Source organism: Peromyscus maniculatus, chromosome 5 (assembly GCF_049852395.1).
Source record: "Peromyscus maniculatus bairdii isolate BWxNUB_F1_BW_parent chromosome 5, HU_Pman_BW_mat_3.1, whole genome shotgun sequence".
NCBI classification, from domain to species: Eukaryota; Metazoa; Chordata; class Mammalia; order Rodentia; family Cricetidae; genus Peromyscus; species Peromyscus maniculatus.
This window is the reverse complement of record NC_134856.1, coordinates 48,264,890-48,280,286: the sequence shown is the minus strand read 5'-3', so window position 1 is coordinate 48,280,286 and position 15,397 is coordinate 48,264,890. Positions and strand designations below refer to the sequence as shown.

General features: G+C 42.5%; 1 protein-coding gene across 1 annotated transcript in view; it reads right to left on the bottom strand.

The window, feature by feature from the left end:
* The window catches only part of Wwox (WW domain containing oxidoreductase), a 943,002-nt gene that overhangs the window by 355,709 nt on the left and 571,896 nt on the right, over positions 1–15,397 (bottom strand). The gene's annotated exons all lie outside the window — the stretch shown is intronic.

The window sequence follows — 15,397 nt, the reverse complement described above, 5'->3', positions numbered from 1 at the left end:
GTAACTTTTGCTATAAACAGCATTTTAAAATTATCACATAAAAAACTATCAAGCACTAAATTAGAAAAAAACAGAAATTCGAAAGTGATAGTGAAATTTATGAAGCAATTCTGCTACACTCAAAGGCTCATTGCTTGGCATGTAAAAAATTTTGAGCTGCTTGCAAGACCTGGGTAAGAATTTCTCGTCGGTGGGGAAACCGCGCTCCACAACAGGCTCTGAATGAGAGCCACATGCAGAACACACATGCTGCAGATGAGTGCTTGTTTGCATGACTAATAGAGATAATATTAAAAGTGTTCTCTCATCATTTCAATTTTTTCATTAAATTTTTTTTTAATTTGGCTGAGTGCCTTTTTCCCCCTACCTCCAAGAGCTGTTAATTCCGTTCACTGCCGAGCAAAAGTCAAAGTCAGAGTCTAAACAGCTTGTAATGAGTTTTCAATGGCCCATCTCAATGAAATTGAGGGCAAAGACCAGCAGGCTCAGGCAGTGTCGGCCCTCGGAATTTATTAGCAAGGGCACATTGTGTTCAGGGACAGGTGCAGCTGAGGGACTGAAGTTCCTGGGCCTTTCAAGGGGAGCCCCAGGCCTTATTAAAAAGTGGTGCTGGCAGGGACTGGGGAGACGGCTCAGTCAGTAAAGTGATTACTGTACCATCTTGAGGACCTGAGTTCAATCCCTAACACTCATATAAAAGCTGGCCATGGAGAGTTGAGACAATGGATCCCTGGGGCTTGTAGGCCAGCAAGCAAAGCCAAGTAGGTGAGCTCCAGACCTTGTCTCACAAATTAAGATGGGCAGCATCTGTGGAATGACAGCCACGGTTGTGATTTGGCCTACACACACACACACACACACACACACACACACACACACACACACACACACGGTGATGGCCACAAGGTGCACACTCTCATACCTGCCTGTCACCAACCTACACTCTGGAATTATATGTGGTTGGGATTAGAGAGATATCACCCAGAGTAAAAAGAGTTTTCAACTCAGTGATAGGACATGCCCATCATGATTCCACTACCAATCAGGAAGGATGACTTGCTCCTTGGTTAATCCAGCATCACCAAGACCAGCATCTCCTCTAGCCGTGTACACATCTCAGTCTGCTGACAGTGATGGATGCTAAAGGGAGTGATATTTCCTTCTGAAATTCTAACCTCTGTCTACATGTGTAGGTGTATGGGTGTGTGTGTGCGTGTGCATGAATGTGCACCCATATGAATGTGCATGCATTTGACAGCCCAAGGTTGATGTCTAGTGACTTCTAGCCATCTCCACCTTATACAAGGTACCGTGCCTCCTGAATCTATTGCTCACTGTATCATGCTCTAGGGATCTCTTTTTTTTCTTATCTCTTTACCTGAGTGCTATTACCCAAAATTCCAATCCTTAAGCTTGTACATGAGCTTTACCTGCTGAGTATCTCTCCAGCCCGAGTTCTTGCTCTTAGCTGTTGAATTTCGGTTGAGTTTCCCTACTGGAATGTTGCCAAAAGATTCTCCATGACTATGCTTCAAAAATATCCTTTAAACTCACACAATACCATTCTTCACAGATGCAGAATTTCCATATAACACAAAATTCTTTCTGAGCCTGAAAAATAAATCCAATTTTTGAAAATGGAGAACAATTTGACAACAGGCTCTTTGGCCAAAAACGTTCACAAAGCAAATACTATAATACATATGAGCAAGCAGTGGCCAGGGAAAAGAAATGACTTGCTTCTTTATAGACACTACTTTTGAAATTTCATTTTTGAGCTAGTCTCACTGGGTAGCCTGGCTATCCTGGAACTCACTATATAGACGAAGCTGTCCCCAAACTCACAAAGATTCACCTGCCTCTGACTCCCGAGTGCTGGGACTAAAGGTGTGTATTGCTACGCCTGGCTTACAACTTCTTATTGAAGGGAAAGCCATGGGACTTATAGAAATAACTTGCTTTATGAATGGAAGTTGTGGCCTCAGACACCAGTTTTATATTATGGATATTAAAATATCACTGACTCTAATGCACGTTTGAAAATATACCAAGAACCTGGCAAGTGCTAGGCACCAGAAAGTCTGTGCTAGACCTGGTGATGAACATCCACTCTCCCTTCTTGCCTCTCCATTACCTGTTCAATAATTCATTCATTCATTTAGTCCTTCACTACAGATTTCTTAGATCACTTGACCTACCAACTTGTTTGTCTAGAGTTTTCTTTTACCGTCTTTTAAATATTTATTTATTTTTCTTTGATGTGTGTGAGTGTCTGCATGCATGTATGTATAACCCATTTCAGGAGCCCACAGAGGCGGTAAAGACATCAGATCCTCTTGGAACTAGAGTGACAGATGGTTGTGAACTGCCATGCAGGCGCCGGGAACCAAACCCGGGTCCTCTGCAAGGGCAGCGAGTGCTCTTTACTGTTGAGCCACTTCTCTAGCCCTGTCTACAGGTTTCTTAATGTGTATTAGGAACAAAAACATGGATGAAATTGTGAGGGAAAATGGTTGGTCTCCTTGTCAACTCATTTTGACTCACACAGAAGATAAAGTTTCGGAGCAGTAGAGTGCATTTCCAAAGTCTTCCACAAACTACTGACTTCCTGTTATTAACTACATGCTTCCCCAGCATTCACTCTATTACTTCACTTCTACTCTCACACCTATCCTGGCTCTCCCCGGACCAAGTCACGTCTCTCACCATGTCTTATAGCACTGCTGGGAAAATGATACTCATATTAACTATCTTACACAGAGCCTATGTAAGAATGCCTGGCAGCTTGTAAATATCAGATATCCCCTGCCACACACCCCCAAATACTTAAAACCAACCACACACACAGACACTGTTGTGTGTTTAAAATGTACATACATATAAAAGGCATACCTGATACAAGAGTGACATGCACTCCTGTGTACATTCTTAGTTTTCTGTTTCTATGTTTTTTACAATGACCACACTCCCAATGCTAGGGACAGGCAGAAGCTGGAAGACGTTGCTCTGTTAGTGAAGTGCCCGACACTCAAGCATGATAACTGGATACTTAACAGCTACATGAAAAGTTAGGCATAATGGCGCTTGTCTGTAACCCCAGCACTGGGAGAGTGGAGACAGGCAGATCCCTGGAGCTCACCTGTCAGCCACTAGAGCTCAACGGAGAAGCTCCATGTTCAGTGAGAAATGCTGTCTCAACAAATGCCTCCCCACATGTGCACATACACATGTGTATGTGCACTGGTGGGCACACATGGGAATACCCCCACAATCAGGTGCATACATGATATATACACGGGGGGGGGGGGGGTCGGGGGGAGGGCAGAGAGACAGAAAGGACAAGCAGCAGCTGTAGAACTAAACACTCTCCAGAACAATTTGATGAGGTCACTTAGGATAGCTTTCTTAATAGATGTTGTAAGTAAAGCTACGGACTGAATTGTGGGAAAATAAGTATCTGACATCAAGTAACTTTTGAGTCAGACTACCTGCTACACCCTTCATCTACATCATCATATTTAATTCTGTATCAGGCAGGTTCTCTGTTGTTCTATTTTGCTGATTAAATGTTGACACAAGTTAAGACACTTACTCCAAGTCACAAAAAAAATAAACCCACTGCATCTTAGATCAGAGGAATCTGACCCAAATACCTATATAAGAACTACTGTTAAGACTCAACCCATAAGCTCAGTACAGCTTTAGCTTTTAAGCAGAAAAGAGAGGGACAGTGTATGAGTGGGTAAGATTTTAAGAAACCGGTACCTGTCCAGTGTGGTGGTGGACATCTTTACTCTCAACACTAGGGAGACCAACACAGGTAGATCTCTAGGAGTTTGAGGTTAGCCTGGTCTACATAGGGAATTCCAAGCCAGCCAGAGCTACACAATAAGACTCTGTCTCATATATAAACTAGCTAACTAGCTATGTACCTAGCTATCTATCTACCTACCTACCTAACTAACTAACTAACTCTATACCTAAAAACTCACCACCAACTTTAGAATTCTGTGGGTAACTCTGTAAATAAAGAAAAAGCAACAACCTGGTGGTGTGGGATGAAAATTCAAAACTTGCCACCTAAGGATGAGATTCTTCACTGACTTCAACTGCTAAGAGAATCAGCACACTGATGAGAAGGAAACAGGCAGGTGTTTTACCACCTGAGTGAGAGAGAGACTCTCAATCAGAACACAGAAGTCCACGGCAAGATAGAAGTCAGCTCCTGCCTGCAGTCAGGTCTAGGCTCACAGTTTCCTAATTTGTGTTTTGTTCCTAAAGGGGGCCTTAACGGGGTCTTACCATGTAGCCTAGGCAGGCCTGGAACTCACTAGGTCAAACAGACTTGCCTAAAACACATACAACAATCCTCCTGCCTCTGCCTCCCAAGTGCTGAGATTATAGTTAAGCACCACCATGCCCAACCTTCTTATTTTTAACACCTTATTTTACAGAATTTCCATTAGGGAGCCTGGTGTTTAATGATTTGTACTGGGAAACATCTTGCCACAAATTTCTCAACTATCAGCCCATCTGTGGACAGCAGCAACAGGCAGAGTGAGGGCAGATGGCCGATGTAGTTGTCTTCAGAGTTTGATCATGAGGGTCACGTATTTGACGTCAACTGGACACTCAAATTTTCCAAGAACATCTCTCATTCTAAAACCGGTCTGCATCTAAGAAGCCCTCTGGTGTTCGTAGTTGAGTCTTTGATTCTCTTGGCTCCTCCTCAGGTTATCAGTGGCCAATGCAAACCACTGAGTGAAGGGAGCCAACGACAGGTCCTACCAATGAGGACAGACTCTGTGGGGTGAATCGTACCACAGCTAGTACGGAGTGTGCAAATAGACCCTCACTCTCCAACCCTCCAATTTGTACAAGGAAACGGTACAAAGCAGCTTACTACTTTAGCATCTTTTGTGGCTTCTGTGATAAAATATCAACAAATCATTCAAGAGAGAAAGGTTTTTGGCTTACAGCTCCAGAGACGGATAAACTCTATCAGGCTAACAGAAGCATGAGGCTGTCCTATCACACTCTATCAGCACGCCCAGAAGTGGAGAGGCAATATGAAGCAGGGCCAGACTTGAAAATTTCCAAGCTGGGCCCCCTGTGACATAATCTCTCCAGCAAGGCTCCACCTCCTAAATGTTCCGTGACCATCCCAAAGAGCTCCAGCAGCTGGGGACCAAATGTTCAAACACACGATGAGGGACATTTTGCTTTCATAGCACAATATCATTTTGCATATTTTGGAACACAATTCAGGTATCTAGTGATTCTAAACAACCCAGAACTTCCAGACACCATTCCGTGACATCTGGCCACCCATTTTCCAAGCAGATCCTCAGACTGAATGTTTATCTCTGGGTTGAAAATGCACAACATTCATTTATGGAAAACCTGTCCCTTCCCTGGCATCCCTCTGAAATATTGGGGCTGAAAACCTCAACATTTTTTGGCCACGGAACAGTGAACATTCACACAATCATTAAAATCGCATCTACCACCGGATTTTCTCTCCTTCCCAGTTTTAATACATTTTTATAATTGCATTGAAGATATTCTACCCCTGTTTTTAGTGCAAAGATAAAATTTACGGACCGTGACAAACTTATCCTCTCAGAGCCTTCCCGAAGGATAACAATGTTTCGTGGCGAAGCCCAAATGCCTGCTCCTTCCTGGCCATTTTAATAGAACGGCAGGAGAAAAAAACAGCAGGAGCCCCATCCTCAATTCTGGATTGGGGAGGGGGTACCCTCAACTGGTGCCAGAGATTCAGAATGCTCTCATAGTTTTCATTATCCAGTTACTTTTCTTCTATAGTTCCCCAACAGGAATGTCCACTGCAGGGCAGTCTGGCTAGACCTGGTGTCACTGGGGCAGTTCCCATCAACACAGCCAAAGACATCCAATCAGATCGTTTCCTCCCATGACTCGGCCACTTGCCCCTCTTTTTCCTGGGGAGTGTGTTTTGTGACAGCATCAAGGGAAGAGACAGCGTGGAGGAGGAAGGAGGGTGCCAGGTTGCCAGTGAGAGTAAGGTTCAAGGCTCAGCAAGACACCCAGAGAACTGTGTGACCCTGGAGGAGTCTCCGGCCTTCTCTAGTGCTTGTTCTGTGCATCTCAATAGGGAGGGATTTGGAGCACATTGTTGATCTCTCAGACGAAATAATATGAAGATCTATTCAAAATAAAGCACAAAGCCTCCAGCTATCATTTTTTCCTGAGAATATCTTCATCATGGATGAGTTCTTAAAATTCTGACCATCACATCTGTTTGAACATGAACTCGGGTGGACCCCAGGAATCTAATTTTTTTTTCCATGCTGCCTGTAAGCATCTACCCTAAGGATTTTCTCTGCATCTTGCAGAGTATACCCCGACCATGAACTCAAGGCTGGGAAGCAGAGACTAACTCCAGATAAACTTTTCTTGCCACCCCCTTCCCCCTGTTTCTTTGGGCAGACCGAGTTTTAAATATTTCCTAACTTTACATAATAGCTTTGCATGAGACACCCATGCCAGGGATCATAATGAAGTGAAGGTAATCTACACAATTTAAAAACACTTATTGTGACAGAAAGGATTGGCAAGGTAGAGGCCGTACAAGCACACATAAATGAAATGCATCCCACCGGAAAAGCATCTCGCTCACACTGTCATTTACTGGCTCCTGAATTAATAGACCAAGAAAGGCACCACTGGCCCCAACAAAATGCTGTAAAACCACGGGCAGCGAGTGGTGTCTCCAACTTTCATTCCCTTGGGGAGAAAAGGACACTGCCTAATCTGTATTCAGTCCTGACATTGGCTGCATCTGATACGGAACATTAGCTTCTAAGTCTCTCAATAGACCAGTGTCCTTCAGTTTATATTACTTTATGTTAATAGTAGAAAAATTACACACAACATCATTTATCATTGTTATACTCGGCTATACATCCCATAGCTTATTGTAATATATTTATTTACCCTAGAGACGGGGAGAAATTAAAAATATATATGTTTCAAGAAAACCCTATAGGAAAAGAACCATTGTAAATCTCTTTAAAACACACACACACACACACACACACACACACACACACACACACATACACCTCCCTTGGGGGCAGGGAGTGATCTATTGTCTAGCTCAGTCTGTGAATGGCAAGAGCTTTCTGTCTAAGGCCCCTGTATAATCATTCCTGATACACACATATATAACAAAACACTTCATATTAATAATGTATCTTTTGTTCACTAGTCTTCCTGGTTTTTTTTTCTTATTTATCTATTACAACCTTGGGTCCCTCTGATTCAGTTCACAGTTCTGACATCTGGCCTCTAACCAGAAGGTGGCAAGATTTTTATACTTTTCCTTAAGTTCTCTGGAAGAACAGTGACCACTCTCCAACCCTCAAGACTCATTTCTTCTTCCTCCTCCTCCTCCTCTCCTTTCCCTTCTCCTCCTCCTTTCCTTCTCTGTTTCCTCCTCCTCCTTCTCCTTCTCCTCCTCTTCCTCCTTCTCCTTCAAGACAGGGTCTCACTATGTAGCCCTGACTGGCCTAGAACTCACAGAGGTACACATACCTCTTCCTCCCTATGCTGGGATCAAAGCCATGCACCACCATACCTGGCTCAAGAGTTGTACTTATCCCTCTATACAGTATATAGTATATAGTAGAGTATATAGTATATGGACCCTCTTGGAGCAAGTGTGGTTAGGAACTGCCATGCTGTTTCTGGGATCTTTCTGGACAGACATTCACAAAAGAGTCTGTGCCTTTTCCTAGAAATCACCCACTTTTCTTCATCAACTATCTCTGGTTTTATTTTCTTCTTCAAGCCTTGTATTTTTGCTTCCATCTCACAAGAATCCCAATAAAAATAGCCAACATTGATTGTTGTAGGTCATTCTACTAGAGACAATGGCTTCTCTTGTCCTCAAGGGTAGATGTAGCTGTTGTTCCCATTTTACAGATATGAAAACTAAAGTTATAAAGTATAAAAGACATACCCAGTACACTCAGTACCCAGAGATACACTCAGGGTGCATTGTGTATATGTTGAGTGAAGCAACAATAATCCAAGAGCAAGGATGGAAAATGAGTATGTGTTTTCATTAATGACTGAGTTGTGATATTCCCAGGCAGCATTTTCCCAAAGATTCATGTTGCTGTTGTGTTTTGGCTCTTTTGAGGGCCTGCCACCCAGCTCCCAAAAAAATTCACTCATGGAGGCTTATTATTACTTATGAATGCCCAGTTTTACCTTGGCTTAGTTTCTAGCCAGCTTTCCTTAACTTAACTTAATCCGTCTATCTTTTGCCTCTGGGCTTTTCCCGTTCTCTTACTTCTGTATCTTACTCTTACTTGCTGTATGTGTAGTTGGGTGGCTGGCCCCTGGTGTCTTCCTCCTTCTCTGGCTGCTAGATATTTTAATCTTCAGATTTCTCCCTCTATATATCCTCTCTGCCTGCCAGTCCTGTCTATCCTTTCTCCTGCCTTGCTATTGGCCATTTAGATCTTTATTAGACCATCAGGTGTTTTAGACAGGCACAGTATCACAGCTTCCCAAAGTTAAATAAATGCAACATAAACAAAAGTAACATACCTTAAAATAATATTCCCCAACAGATTCATGTGAAAATCAATACCCTTTATTCTTCTTTAGACTCTTAAAGACCTATCATTGGCCTTAACAGTGACATAGAGGTCTTTTTGTGTACTTTATCAGGTCAGAAGTCAAAAAAGAATCTTTGCTTTAACTTATAGGTAGCACTCAGACTCCAAGAGTTTCCTTTCACAAAACAGTCAGGTAGACAGAGGCATACACAGCTAAAGAGCCAACTTTCAAGGTTCAAGTTGCCTATAGACAACATCTTTCCTTAAGAGCCCATGTAAGTATAGAGTATTGTGCCTCCATTTTCTTGCCTATAGAAAGAAAATGTCCACAAAGTATAAATGACACAATGCCAACAGATCCCTTAGAATGGTATCTGGCACCTTTTGAGAAGTCAGTAAACTCAAGTAATTGTAATTGTCATCAATATTGTAGCCAGCATCTACACCAGCATCAGCTCCTCCTCCCAGAGAGGACCTTCTTAACCATCAGCAGGCAGAATGGGCTGGTGAGAGAAACAGCTAGTCCAAAGAGCATCCTGAAGACTCCAGCCCTTGGAACTGGTAAATGTTTTTATGGCGATGTTAAGATTCATTTACCAACCGTGGGAGACTTGCAAAATGAAAGGCACAGGGCAGGTGCACAGAGGAAAGTAATTTCATTGTTCGCCATCACAGCCAAGGACAGGCAGGTACCAGAAGCCATGGGTAACAGTCCTGAGGTTTGCTTGAACCTTCTGCATTCTCGGGGCCTGCCCGCACTCACTTCCCTGTGACCTGGGTCTCCATCTTCTGTGGTCTCAGCAAAACTCTGACAATGGAGCTGATGACAACCACTGGAGCAGTGACAAGAGAGCATCTGTAAGTTCCAGAGACTGGACTGGTCGCACAAATGGTTTCTGTAACTCTGGGATGTTAGTTACCAGAGTAGAGAGGGAAGAAAGGAGAGAGACAGAAAGACATTGATATTCAGAGAACTAAAGTATTTTACCCAAGGAGGTACAGAGGAAATATGTGACATGGTCATTTGATTGCTGTAACAAATACCATGGACTTACATACCACAGAAATTTATTTCTTGTATTTCTGAGGGTTGAGAAGTTCAAGATCAATGCACCAGCAAGTCTGACGTCTGGAGATGGCTCACTTCTTTTCATAGTTAGTATATGAAATGTTACCCAAAGACATGATTGCCAGCCACTACTGAGAGATGGTGGGACTGCCAGGAGGTGGAACCCACTGGGGAAAAAATTGGGTCATTGAGCAGGGGATGTCACTGAAGGGAACATTAAGATCTTGGTTCCTCCTCTGTCTCTCTGCTTCTGAACCACTAGGGAGACCAACATTCTCACCATGATATACTACCTCACCACAGGCCAAAGCAACAGGGTCCACCAACCACATACCGGAGATGTAGAGCCTGGGAGCTAAACAAAACCTCTCTTCCGTTCTCTTTAAGTTATTTTGTTGGGGCTATGGAAAGCTGGTGACACAGACTCACACATGGTCTTCCTGACGTGTCCTCATGGGATGGGAGAGGCAAAGAAGCTCCCTGGGCCTTCTTTCATTGCGACGCTGATATCCATAAAGGTTTTGCCCTCGTGATCTGACCACTTCCCCGAAGGGCACACTTCATAATAAATGAAGTTGGGGGGGACACACATATTCACATCGTAGCAGGGGATATCTAAGTCGCAATATAGTCTGCCATATGTCTTGGGACTTTTGGGGGTCCAACTCATACTAGGTATTATTCCCTGTCAGAAATGGCAGTGTCTCTGACATGGGTTCCTCTTGGAAATTCTCCTAAAAAATGTTTACCCTTTGGAGGGAATAAATATCATTTCTAGTATTTCTGAACGAAACCCTAAGTCATTTCCATAATAGCTGCATAGTCTAAAAAAATAATTTTGATGTGTGCTATGTGACCACACTGCATAATATTTAAACAATGAAGGTAACCTCTCATGTACTACAGCTGTGTTTTATGCTAATAACCAGAATCATTTAATCATTATGGGCTAATGACCTGAAAAATTTTCACTTTAAAAATGAAGTCATATCTGGGTCCCGGGAAGACAAAATTGGATAAAAAATGAGAAAAGTGGATGTTCAATTTGTACTCTTGCGTGGAGAGCAGCCAGAGTCTATACTGAGCCTCACCAAATTGGAGCTAGAAAGAATTGTGTACTTGGACTAAAAGGAGCAAGGGATTCTGCACATTGTTAGACTTGGCAATATTACTCGAGCTTCTTAGTCTTTGGATCTTAATCAGGGCTGGATCTGTGTCTTTCTTGCTGGCTGCATAGCCCCCCATCCATCTTGTTTGAGCTCTGTCATTACTAAACTTCAGATTTCTGAGTGAACAGAGAATAGCATTGTGTGTAGTCATGGCACACTGCTGGCATGTGACCTGGGTCCTTCTGGGATTCCCTTTCAGAGATGGGTGCTAAGCCATCCTTAGCTACTCCACATCTATTCAAATCCCATTTTAGATTTCTACTAAGGACATATTCCACAGATATACACAGTAACCTTACCCCCTCAACACCCCACTCCACCACTAATGGGTAGCAAAGCACTGAGGGATGAATCACAGTCGATCTGAACCAACTGTGCGGTAAATTTGTGTGTATGGTCCCATATCCATAACCTCTGCTGCACAAACTCTCGGTCTGCAGGTGAGACATAACTGCTTATACCTAAATTTGACCATATGATTTCCTCTAGCCTAGAAGGGATCCCACGTGATGTGGTGCCAGTTCTGAGATTTGTATGTTTCTCTCTGTTTCCTGTGTGTCTACCATTTGTAAAAAGGCTAAATAAAGTGGTTCATCCTAACACAGCCAATATCAGCCACTAATCAGCCAATCCCAGACTCATGAGCAAGATTAGCAAGCACTCCAAGTAAGCTGGACCAGGCTCAGGAAAATCTAGACACAGTGAGAATAAACCATTAGTTGCTACATGCATCTGAGTAGTAGTGTAGCCAGTGATTCAGTAGCCTGTGGGACCTGCTGGCGGATGCATGGCACATTCTTGATTTCTTACACAAATGTCACTGGTCTAGTGTTGACTGTATGCAGTATCTTTGGCCAGTCTGAGATAAGGTAAAAACCCGCTGCTGGCTTCTGGGAGGAAGTCCCCTCCTTTGCACCAGTGGAATCCATCTGGTAATCACAAGAGAAGGGACATGAAAGTGGCACAGTGCCAAGCCAAGAGCCTTGCGATCACCGAGTCATTAAGGCAGCTCTGGAACCAGCTCCTCTAAATTACATGTTTAAAGAGATGAATGGTGCCTCCATCACTCATGCTGGTCCCAGAGAGCCTGTTCCTGGCTACTGAACATTTCTGAATAACTAAGCCCCCAAACTCTTTACAACCATGGATCAGCCATGAATAGCCAGTATATTACCAGACACACACCAGCATTCAGTTCCTGGTAGAGGGAAGAGAAAGTGATCTATATGTATAATGTGACATCACAAAGGTGTCTCCTCCTGAAACTGTCCACAGCTCACAAGCACAATAAACCTAAAGCTAGCTTAAGATACCACTAGTGACACTCTACTCGTCCCCCTTCCCTCATCCTCTTTCTTAGGGAATAGGGACTCATCTGAAGGATCATGAGGACTCGAGCTGGTATTTTCTTAAATTTGTAACTTGTAATCCCGTGCTGATTTTTTTTCATTTTTTTTTAATGTGCTGATTTTCTAGAAACATTTGTGGTTGTGTTTCATGCCCAGTGTATAAAGGGATGATAAGAACAATCCAGCTACACACACACACACACACAAGCTTTCAGCTTCTACTCATTTTCTCAGTGTCCAAGATGGCCATCCATGCCAGCAGATGTTTATTTCCCTGGGCAGAATTCCTCCGGCTGTACAGAGAGCATCTGCTTCTCTGAAGTAGATACAAGTTTACTGCATGAGGATAAAAACTAAACACTCTTGAATAATCAAAGGATGTGATTTGTTTTATTTACTGACTTCCTATGTGCCTGGTGTTATAAATTCCCTGTAATCCACTCAAGAGCACAATGAAAGGATAACAACTGTTACCATTTTATAGTCAGGGAAATGGGATTTGAGGGGCTGAAGTATCTTGCCCTAAGCCACCCAGCTATGTGGTAGAAGCAGAGTTTGAGTCTAGGTCTTTCTGCCTTGGAATCCCAAGATCGTAGCTATGATGTTCTGCTATAACATCTTCTGTAGAGCAAATGAATAGCAGGAGAACTAACAAATACGTGAATACCGAGGGCTCCAAGTGGAAATAGGAAGTGGAGCTGGGTGTGCAAGGGTACTTCCCAATGAGCAGAAGCTGTTTCATACTGGTTCACAGAAGCTGCACTTTACATTTCCAGGGGTTGTATAACCCAACTTTTGAATGTAGCCTTGATTAAAATGAAATTTTCTAGATTCTAAAATTCATTTAGAAACACAAGGGATCCCTAAAATCCACACTTATCCCAACAAATAAAGTCAAATGACTCACATTTCTACATTCAAAGATCATTTCAATGGGACAAGAATTGAAACAGTGCAAGGCTGGCATCAGGAGAGACACAGAGGTCATTGGAATAGGACCGAGAGTCCTGACAACGGTCCTTACTTTGATGGACAATCAGCCCTTGCTGAGGTTACAAAAATCATTTGATGGGGGAAGAGCAGTCTTCTCAGTCAATGGTGCTGGGATAAGTGGACATTCACATGCAAAATAATGATGACGAACCCCCTCCTCATTCCATATACGAATATGAATGTACTATAGGTTAACAATCTAAACGTAAGAGCAAAAATTGTTCATCTCTGAGGCTAAAACTTGGGGTAAATCCTTTATGACCTTGAATTTGGCAATGGCTTCTTAGATACCTCACCAAAAGTATAAGAGCAGAAAGCAAGACATAAACTGGACTTCATTAAAATTTTATATCTTGCTACTCAAAGGACATTATCAATATTATTAAGACAGCTTTCAGAATGGGAGTAAAAGCTTGCAAACCACACAGTAATTATATGGTAAAGGTATCATGTCCAAAATATATAAATAAATGTTATGACTTAATCAAAATGACAAAGAGCCCAGTTAGAGTGGAGGACAAAGAACTTAAATAGGTAATGCTCCAATGTATTTATACAAATAACAAGCAATGGCAAGATGACTAAGCAGGTGCACACACCTGCTGGCAACCTGACAACCTGAGTTTGATGCCTAGGAACCACATGAAGAAAGAAGAGGACCAGCTTCCATAAGTTGTCCTCTGACCTCCACATGTACCCCACACATGCACACACACATGCATACACACAAATGTAAAAGAAAACTACAAAACTCTCCCCCAAACAAATAAGTAATAAACACATAAAATGGCTCAACACGATTAGTCACTAAAGAAAGCAAAAGCAAAATCACCTACTTAGATGGTTATAATTTTTTAAAATACAAGTATTGCCAAAGGGTAAGGGGAAGTTATAACCCTCATACATTCACCACAGGGAATATAGATGGTGTGGCCAACATGGAAAATCATTTTATATCTCTTTAAAATGCTTTATATAGGATTACCATATGACCAAGCTATTTCATTCCAATGCCCAAGTGAATAGAAAACAGGTGCCCACAAGAGACCAGAACATAAATACTTATAGCAGCATAATTCACAATATCCCCAAAGCAGAGACCACCCAATGCCCAGCAACCAGTGACTGGATAAATAATGTACAGTATGCAGTGAACATTGTCACTCAGAATAAGAAAAATGGAATAGCGATATATTCTCCAACATGAATAAACCTTGAGAACATTCTGCCAGTGGAGAAAGTCAGACACCACAGATCATACACCTCATGCTTCCATGTAAACACAATACCCAGAATAGCCATGTGCATGGATACAAATATTAGGTTAGTGGCTATTGGGGACTGGGGGAGGGAAATGAGAAATGACAGCCTAATGGCTATAGGACTTCTTTGGGGAGATAAAATATTTAGGAATTGAGTGTTGACTGGAGTTTAGTATTGAAAATGTAAGAAAAGTCACTGGATTTTATACTTTACTGTGTAAAAGGGTGATTATTATGTCAACCCTATCACAACAAAATATATTAGAAAAGTTCCCGGCATGAAAGAAATGCTGTTCAGCTGCCAATGACTTACAAAGATCAACTCTTTAAAGAACACAGTTAAAGAGTAATGGACTAGATTGACAGCTGTGAGTGAAGAATTTCTTTTTTCCCCCCCGTGTGTGTGTGTGTGTGTGTGTGTGTGTGTGTGTGTGTGTGTGTGTGTGTGTGCACGCACGCACGTGTTCATGTCCATATGTGTGTAGAGGTGCATTATGCAGCAGTGCCTATGTGGAGGTCAGAAGACAATCCCAGAGGACTGTCTTCTCCTTGCACTTAGTTTGATTGAGGCAGGTTCTCTTGTCACCTCTGCACATGCGAGGCTGGCGGACCTGTGAGTTTCCTGTTCTTGCTTCCCATTTCATCACAGCCCTGGAAGTACAGATGTGTGCTATCAGACATCTGAACTTGAATGGCAAGCCCTTTACCCATTGCGCTATCCCTCCAGTCCCAGCATTTCTTTCATGGAAGACAGGCTGTTATAAAATTAGACCATGATGAAGAGGGCACAATCCCATGACTGAATTGCACACTTTTAATGGGTTTGTTGCAAGGTATGTGAGAAATACCTCAATCATACCAATGAAAGTAATAATTACACTGTGTAACCTGATAAATTATGCTACTAAGAAGTAAAAATCAAAACAAAGCTCAAAACCCATAACAT